The sequence below is a fragment of the Anastrepha ludens genome, chromosome 6 (assembly GCF_028408465.1).
Source record: "Anastrepha ludens isolate Willacy chromosome 6, idAnaLude1.1, whole genome shotgun sequence".
In the NCBI taxonomy this organism is placed as follows: Eukaryota; Metazoa; Arthropoda; class Insecta; order Diptera; family Tephritidae; genus Anastrepha; species Anastrepha ludens.
This window is the reverse complement of record NC_071502.1, coordinates 26,358,551-26,366,995: the sequence shown is the minus strand read 5'-3', so window position 1 is coordinate 26,366,995 and position 8,445 is coordinate 26,358,551. Positions and strand designations below refer to the sequence as shown.

The 8,445-nt window shown below is 36.9% G+C and overlaps 1 protein-coding gene across 1 annotated transcript in view; it reads left to right on the top strand.

Moving 5' to 3' along the window:
* Nucleotides 1-203: 203 nt before the first annotated feature.
* The window catches only part of LOC128866954 (ras-related protein Rap-2a-like), a 62,421-nt gene continuing 54,179 nt past the window's right edge, over nt 204-8,445 (top strand). The window contains exon 1 of the mRNA XM_054108025.1: nt 204-641. The gene's annotated coding sequence lies outside the window, so the exon portion shown is untranslated. The remainder of the gene's footprint in view (nt 642-8,445) is intronic.

Below are 8,445 nucleotides of genomic sequence, written 5' to 3'. Positions count from 1 at the left end.
TCGCTGCGAGAGACAGCTATTCGTCAAACTGTTCTCGTTTGGGAAAGTGAAAGAAATTTCGTTTTATCAAAAGTGAGAGTAGACGACATAAAGAATCCACGCATACATACTTGCGCATACAATTTGCGCTGTAAAGCATAAAAGGAGCGTACGCCAAGCGATAAGATTCAGATAAACGGTAGTCGTCGACGCGTACGAATGAGCTTTGGAAAACAGAGCGCGAAGTAAACGTTTGGCAAAAATAAAGATTTCGTTTCAAGTTGAAATATCGCATGCGATAAATATTTATCACTTCAAGGTGGCCAAACTGATTGCTTTTAAACGGTTAGCAGTTAATACGAAAGTAAGTGAAAAGTATAATAAAAAAATTATAATAATAAACTGTTAAAGAATTTTTTGATGACTCAAAAATCAAGTTGCAAAATGAAAACAAACTGAACAAATAAGATTTAAATTATTTTTGCGGTTTTGAAGTGGATTTGTAAAGTGTGAAATATCAATTGTATTTTTAATAAATTGAAATTAAAAGTAATTGAATCAACTGATAGCTTGCAAACATTCAGAAAAAGTAAAAAAAAAAATTATAGTAATAAACTTCCAACAAGAGGAGCAACACCATCGGCAATAAAGTTCAATAAGCGGTAAGTTTTCAATGTAAAAAATAAAAAAATTAAATAAAAAAATGCATTGTGTCTATTTGTTTTTGCTGCTGCACCTTCATTTATACCCTTACGCGTGTGGCAAAAGTACGCGTGTGACAAATTTCCTGTTTGCTGGGCTTGTGGTCGCGTGTTTACCACAAACAGTTCGTAGTTGGTTTACGCTCAGCTGACCGCCCACTGAAAGTTTGTAGTAAAATCGTACACGTGAGCTGAAAACAAGGTCAACAAAAAAGTGATACTTTGTTTTTGTATAGTACGCACATAAAAAAAACAAAAAACTTGGTGAACGAAGTTAAAGTTAGTTTTTTCTTCAATCTCGTTACCAATAAAAAAAATGGGACGAGTTTCCGATAAAGTTACTATATGCAATGCGAATATGGGAATTAATTTCGAGTTAAAAAAAAAATCTTTTAAATCCAACAGAAACTTGTTTTTATTTTTACAGGAATTTTAAATTATTAATACTCCTACTAAGTCAATTTATAAGATAGCAGAAAGCCTCCGATGCTAGCGCTGCACTACTATCAGTTTATATAATAATTTTATCATTATGTAAACCGTTATAAAAAAAAAAGTATAGTATAAGTGATACCTTTTGGGCTTGCACAAAAATGCTATTGAATTTTTGTTTTTGAAAGTTGTTAATGTTAAGCTACAATACCCCGCTCTCACGTACTCTGTTTTGCCAACAAATTTCCGCACAATAATAGCAGGGAGAAATTAATATCAACACTTCACGAGCGCGCACTTAATATCCCCTGCTATTTTTACAGTTGGTTAGAGGCTAACGGACTGCAATAGTCCACTCCACGCGGGGTTTTCTCGCTAACGATCTCTCACTAAACTTATAACTTCGTTTACCTGACCACTGCTGTAAATTAGGCTACTTGAATAAAATAAGAAAAAAGAATCTAAAAAGAAAAATAATTCATAAAAGAAATAATTAAACATAATTTTTTAAGTTATTATTATATAAAAAAAAAAAAACTTATTCAGAACATTCAACCAATTTATTGTATAAATTCGGTCGCTCCGGTTGAAATAACAACAATAAAAGAGGCGCCACTCTTTGACTGCTCCTACTTTTACTGAGCGGCCACTCTTAATGGTTAATTGTTAATGGTAGTAAAGGGTTAAGGTATGGGCCTTTAGCACTGCGACCATATTGACCTATTGTGCACCCTATGCTGTCTATTGACTGTTAAGTATGATTATGAATTGTACCAGCTTCTTCTGAGCGAGTGATTGAAGGTCTTAATCTATAAGATTGAACTTGTTTAAAAACTTTTCCTTCTATGCGCCAACCCCGGACATTCGATGATGAGATGTTCTATAGACTCCTCACCTTCGCAGCAAAATCTGCAGGTGCTGGTGTTAGTTATGTCTAATTTATATAAGTGTTTGTTGCAGGTGAAGTGACCCGTGAGGGCGCCTGTGAGAGTGCGAATGCTCTTTTTGTTTAACGTGAGGGCCATGTTAGCTCTTTTAGCATTGAAACTTAAGAACTTTTTGGAGTGTCTAAGACCCTCTACGTTGTTGCAATGCTGATTTAATAGAGTTTTGGCCCAGTATTTTACTTTTTGTTTTAGGCTGTTTTTGTTAAATCCAGGCATGGGACTAGGTCCGATGAAATTTCCATCTGCCCCTTTTTTGGCTTGAAAGACTGCCTTTTCGTTAGCGTCATATCCCTCATATCCTGGTACCCAAATTAATGAGACATTATTTTTGGATCCCAGGTTATTGAACGCCTTGTGGCATTCTAAGAGAGTTTTTGAGTTGCAGGTATAGCTATCTAAAGCTTTTAGAGCTGATTGGCTGTCCGAGAGTATTCTAATCTTTACTCTCTTGTGGTTTCTACGTTACATGATGTTTGCTGCTTCCATTATTGCGTATAATTCCGCTTGGAAGATGGTGGTGTCCCTGGTGAGAGTGAATGATTTGTGGATTCTGGGCCCCACTACTCCTGCTCCTACACCATAAGGAGTGTACCATATCAGTGTACCTTTTTTGTGAATCATCAGAAAAGGTAACTGTGTATTCTCTTGTGAAACAGAGGGTTGGGTCAATGTGGTCTGAAACTTGAGTCATGCTTATAGTGTTTTTGATTTTTTTTAGGAAACTTAGGTGACCGGTGAGGTCGCCTAATTTGAAATTTTCTTTCATGTGTAGCATGAGTGCTTGCGTAGCTGCTTCCTCTTGGGTTGCTATATGAAGTAATGGGAGATTAAGGAGTGCTTCCATGCCAGCTGTTGGGGTAGTTCTCATAGCCCCTGTGATGCATAGGCAAGCAAGCCTTTGTACTTTTCCCAGTTTGGTTATCGCTGTTTGTTGGATAGATTTGCTCCGCCATACTAGTGCCCCATACAGTATGATTGGTCTAACCATTTGGGTGTATATCCAGAGGGCCATACTAGGGCTGAGGCCCCAGGATCCCCCTAGTAATTGTTTGGTTGTCCACAAAGATTTCGTGGCTTTTTTTGTTATATTATTTATATGTGATTCCCAAGTGAGTTTTTTATCTTAGGTTAAACCTTAAACTTGACCTCTTCCTTTAGTTCTATCACTGTTTCATTTATTTTCAATATAGGAAACTCCAACTTTTTTTTTCTTGTGCAGTGAGGCTTCACGAGGCTTTAATAATCCTCTGATTAATCATTTGGCTTATCCAATGTGTTAGTATAGGGTTTCCACCTCTTTTCTTGAGTGCTGTTTCCATGGATTTGTAATTTGCGTTGTGGAAGGCTCCCTCTATGTCCATAAAGGAACAGAGGCCTATTTCTTTTTGATTTAGAGCCTTTTCTATATTGACAACGAGTGTGTGCAGTGCTGTGACTGTAGATTTACCTTTTTGGTAAGCAAATTGCAGGTTATGGAGGGGTTTTGTGAAGATTACTTCTTCTCTGGTATTCAAGTAGTTTTTCCATTGTCTTTAAGATTTTGGAGAATCAGGGAGTTTGTTACCTCCCTTAGGAATAAATATTACCTTCACTTTCCTCCATATCTTTGGAATGTATTTCAATATTAGACTAGCTCTAGGCCACTCTTTGACTGCTCCTTCTTCTATTGAGTGAGATCTATTACCGTTAACTCAAGCAACAAAGCTCATATTGAATTTCTACTAACAAGACACACCACTTCGAAGGTAACAGTCGAATATAGGAGAGTTCTGAATGCATTAGCTTCGCCAGGGCAAATGCACTGCGAACAGACCTTCTGATAAGGTTAAAAAGCAGAATTGATACGGAATGCCGTAGGTGCGTAGCCTCGAATCTCCGTGCGTTGAACAGGAAAATGATAAAAAAAAAGTTTTTTCTAATGTCGCAGGTAATGGCAAACATCCGAGTGTATTTCTGCCCACGAGGAACAAATTTTTATCTATCTATCATATATTTATTCTATCATCGTTGATTTCTGTCACGAAAAAGCTTCTCATAAAAACCAATTGGGGTTCGGAGTCGGCTTAAAACTGGAGGGCCCTCCATTTGTGGAACAACATGAAGACGCACGCCACAAATACGACGAAGAGCTCGTTCAACCACTCACAAGGGGTATAAGCCCAATTATTTATTTTTTTTTTATACGGAATCCACCCGGCAAGTATCAAAGTAAAACTGGCATAAAATCAATGAAAAAAATTAAAATTTTTGAAAAATATTTACTGGTTGTTTCTCCATCAACTGTTTAATGGATAAACTCGATAATCGATAAGAGTAGCCCAGTAGGATGTGAAGAACGTTATTCACTACCTCTGCAACCAAAGTATCTGAAAACGATTCTTATTCTTTCGAAGGCTTAATACATTTTCGTGATTCATAAAGCCAACTTAATGATTAAATTTCAAAGTAAATTAAAATAACCCACTGCTGCCTCTTCAGTAACTTAATTGGCAATACAACCGCACTGAGCCTGCAAATGCATACCTTGCGAGTGGTGGCGGCAACCAAAACCTAGCCTTGACCTAACCGTTGGTTCTTAACTCAATATCAAAATAGTTAGTAAACTTCAAAAACAACTAAGCAACAACAACAAATAAGTTGAAACTGATTATTTATAGCCAGCGCACGTTTTAACTTCAATAAACGGCATTTGTGTTATTAATATTTGGTAAAGTTTTGTATATAAGTAGGTGGCGCCGCGCCCATTTCCAAGCATATTTTCCTTCTGTGATTCAAATGAGATAATGAGACAAAAGACAAAGACAGCAATGTAGTATAGCAATAAAGAGAGGAAGGAGAAAAGCTGTAGAGTATTGAACAACCCGCCATTTTGCCCCTTAAGGGGGGAGCCTCATGTCTTCTTCTCAGCCTCATGTAGAAGCCTCAAAAAATCAATTTTTTTCGATAATCTGAAATCATAGCATTTTAAAAATATACTGTGAAATTTTCATGCCGAAATTCTCAATATTATAGCTTTTACAGCCCACTAACTAGGTAGAGCGCGCTCCTGTACCTCAAACTTTAAACTCAATTATCTCGAAAGGTCTTTTTTAAAAACTGCTCGAGCTGTAACTCTAAAAGTTATCGACCGAATTGTTTGAAGTTTGGTGAGGCCTTTTTGTACATTTTAAAAATGTCAATAAAATAGCCCTAAATTCTGACTTTTTTTCAAAGGTTTATTTTATAATTAGTTTTATACTTGTTTTTTAATTTTATAGGTTCACCCTTTCCGTTAATATGTTATAAAAAAACCAATTTAATTTTTCGATTGGATAGATTAAGAGTAATATTGTAAATAGAGCAGTTTGGGACCTCGCACCGTAGGCAGCCGACAAGAAATGATCCTGAGCCTCCATTTTGGAAAAACAATTTTTTTTTTATTTCCATTATAAATTACGATCTGTTAATATTAACAATAAGTAATTGGTGTTAGGGTTTGGAATTAAAATGTCCCTTCCCTTTGAAAGAGAACATTATTGTCTTTGGTGGTATTTAGTTACTAATACTTAGTTTTCTATAATTTTATATTATTATATTTTATTTTATATTACAGTACGAGCAAGATCTGTGGGTGTTTTGCGCTTTAGTCTTCTTCGTTTAAGTTCCATTTCCGGTATCAGTCTCATCTCATGGTTTTTGTTCTCTAATAGTCGCAAGATGTGCTTACTGCTGCTTCTTTTTACTGCTTCAGTGACAGTGTCTATGCCGAGGTCGCGGTGAATGTCGTAATTTTTTATGACCAATTTGCGTTTGTTTTTAGCATCCCAGATTGACTTCTCTGAATGATTTGTAGGTTTCATTTACTGGCAGTCCCCCAAATTTATAGTCCGTAGGTCCATGTCGGTCTGACTATTGATTTGTATATCATTTGTTTATTAAGTAAGTTTAGGGTTAATTGTTTTCCTAGTAGCCAGTAGAGTTGTCGGAATTTGTTTTTCATCTCGTTTCTCTTGATCAGTATGTGTTTTTTCCATATGAGTTTTGAGTCAATCGTTATGCCTAAGTATTTTGCACTTGAGTGTATATTTATGTCTTCCCCGTTAATTTGGATTGGATATCTTGCAGATTTTCTCTTCGCGTATATTACATGTTGTGTTTTGTCTTTATTGACCTCAATGTCCCATTTTTCAAACCATTGTGTTGTAGCTGATAGCGTATCTTGCAGTGTTTTTGTTGCTGCTTCTTCATTTTGGTTAGCTGACATTAAAACTGTGTCGTCTGCAAATGTAGCTATCATTGATCCTCGAGTAGTTGGCATTGGTATATCTGCTGTGTATACTAAGTATAGAATGGGACCCAGTACGCTTCCTTGAGGTACTCCAGCATACGCCGTCAAGATAACAGAGCACTCATCGTCATATTTTATGAAGAAGTGTCTATCAGTCATGTAGCTTTTAAGGATATTAAATATGTTAAGTGGTAAAATGGTTTTTAGCTTATTAAGAAGTCCTTTGTGCCATACTCTGTCAAAAGCTTTCGCGATGTCCAAATACACGGCAATGCAATATTTATTCTTATCGAAGTCGTCTGTAATTTTGTTTACTACTCTGTGAATCTGTTCCACAGTTGAATGTTGTTTTCGGAAACCGAGCTGGTGTGAGGGGATAACGTCTTTTTGTTTTAGAATCGGGTCAATTCTGTCAAGCAGTATTTTCTCAAACAATTTAAAAAGGATGGGCAGCAACCTAAATGGCCTGTACGAGCTAGCAACAGTGGCTTGTTTGGCTTGGGGATCGCTATAACTTGTGCAACTTCCCATGCTTTTGGGAAGTATTGTAACCTAATTATTCTCGTATGTATTTTATTATAGTATCGGGTAGCTCCTTTAGTATGTTTCCATTTATTTGGGCATATCCCGGTGTCTTTTTGTCTTTAAGTTTCTTTATATAATATTTGATTTCTTCTTTTGTCGTGTTTTGTATTGTGTGAAAACAAAATGAAAACAAATTTTTTTGTACTCTCGAAAGGTTAAATAAAGTTGTGTTAAAGCTTCAAAATAATAAAATTATTTTATCACCTTTAAAAATATGTTTAAAAAATGACCGATTTTGAGGCTTCTACGAGTATATGAGGCTCTCTCCTTAACGTCACACGCTTTTTTTACAGGGTATTAAAATTTTTTTTATTTGGTATCAAATTTAATATAATGCAAAATGCTTTGAACGATGCAAGCGGGTAGGTAAAATTGTGTGGTCTCGGAGTAAGTGCAAACAGAACTAATAATGGTCACTAAGAAACACAGGATACCTGTTCTAAAGCCCCCACTCTTGGTGGTATCCCACTGAAAGTTGGAGAAAAAGCGAGCTACCTAGGACTAATATTAGATAGGAAGCTTTCGTGGATACAAACGATAGATGATAGAGTAAGAAAAGCAGCCACAGCACTCTATACACGCAAAAGAATAGTGGGAGCAAAGTGGGTCTTGCCCTGAAAATACACTGGCTATATACGAGTATAAGTACAGCAGTGGTTAGACCAATCATGACGTATACACCGTTGGTCTAGTGGTCGACGCTTGGGGGGAAAAATATGGTTAAACGTTTGGAAATATTGAGAAGGGTGCCAGTCTCCGCATAAGCGGGACATTATAGACTACATCCACGGCAGCGGTGAATGTCATGCTGTTCCAGATTGAGACCTAAAGCAAACAACTAGCGGCAAAATCTTCACTCAGGTTACAAGAATGTTCTCACTTAGCCACTGGTTGAAAGGGATACGCAAAAATACTAGGCGAATTCGCCTTCATACCCCATACAGCATAATTTGTAACTCAACAGAGCTACACTAAACTGCATTTTTTATCACAACTTTGCCAACGAGAGAAGATATGGACTATGGGCTAATGGGCAATAGAAGTGAAGTCTGTATTCATGGTGAAACGATTTTTAGAGGTGTACTACCTAGCAGACTCTTATTCGGCCCGGAGCGAATTTGACAGCTATGCCGACGTTATTCGTTTTGTGTTTCACGAAATTTAGCTTTAGCTTAATGAAACACAAATTGAATGACGTAGAATTCAAAGTTCCCCTCAAACAATTTTTTTTCACCATACCTAAAGAGCAAACCTGGTATCTATCTTCGTCTGTATCCATACTGATGGGTTCGAGCTCAATGAACACGTAGACGGAGGCTTTCAATCTGAGGAGATGAGCGTTAGCATTTCCTTCCGCTCACCGGATCATTGTAGCGTAGTTCAAGTGGATATCCTGGCTATCTGGGAAAGCCTGTTGGTTTTAGAGAAAAGTGCCTTCACTACAAGAGAAATAAATTTATGCTCAGACAGCCAATCGGCTCTGAGATCACAACAATCACCCAATGTTACCTCGAAGTCTGTAAAAGAATGAATC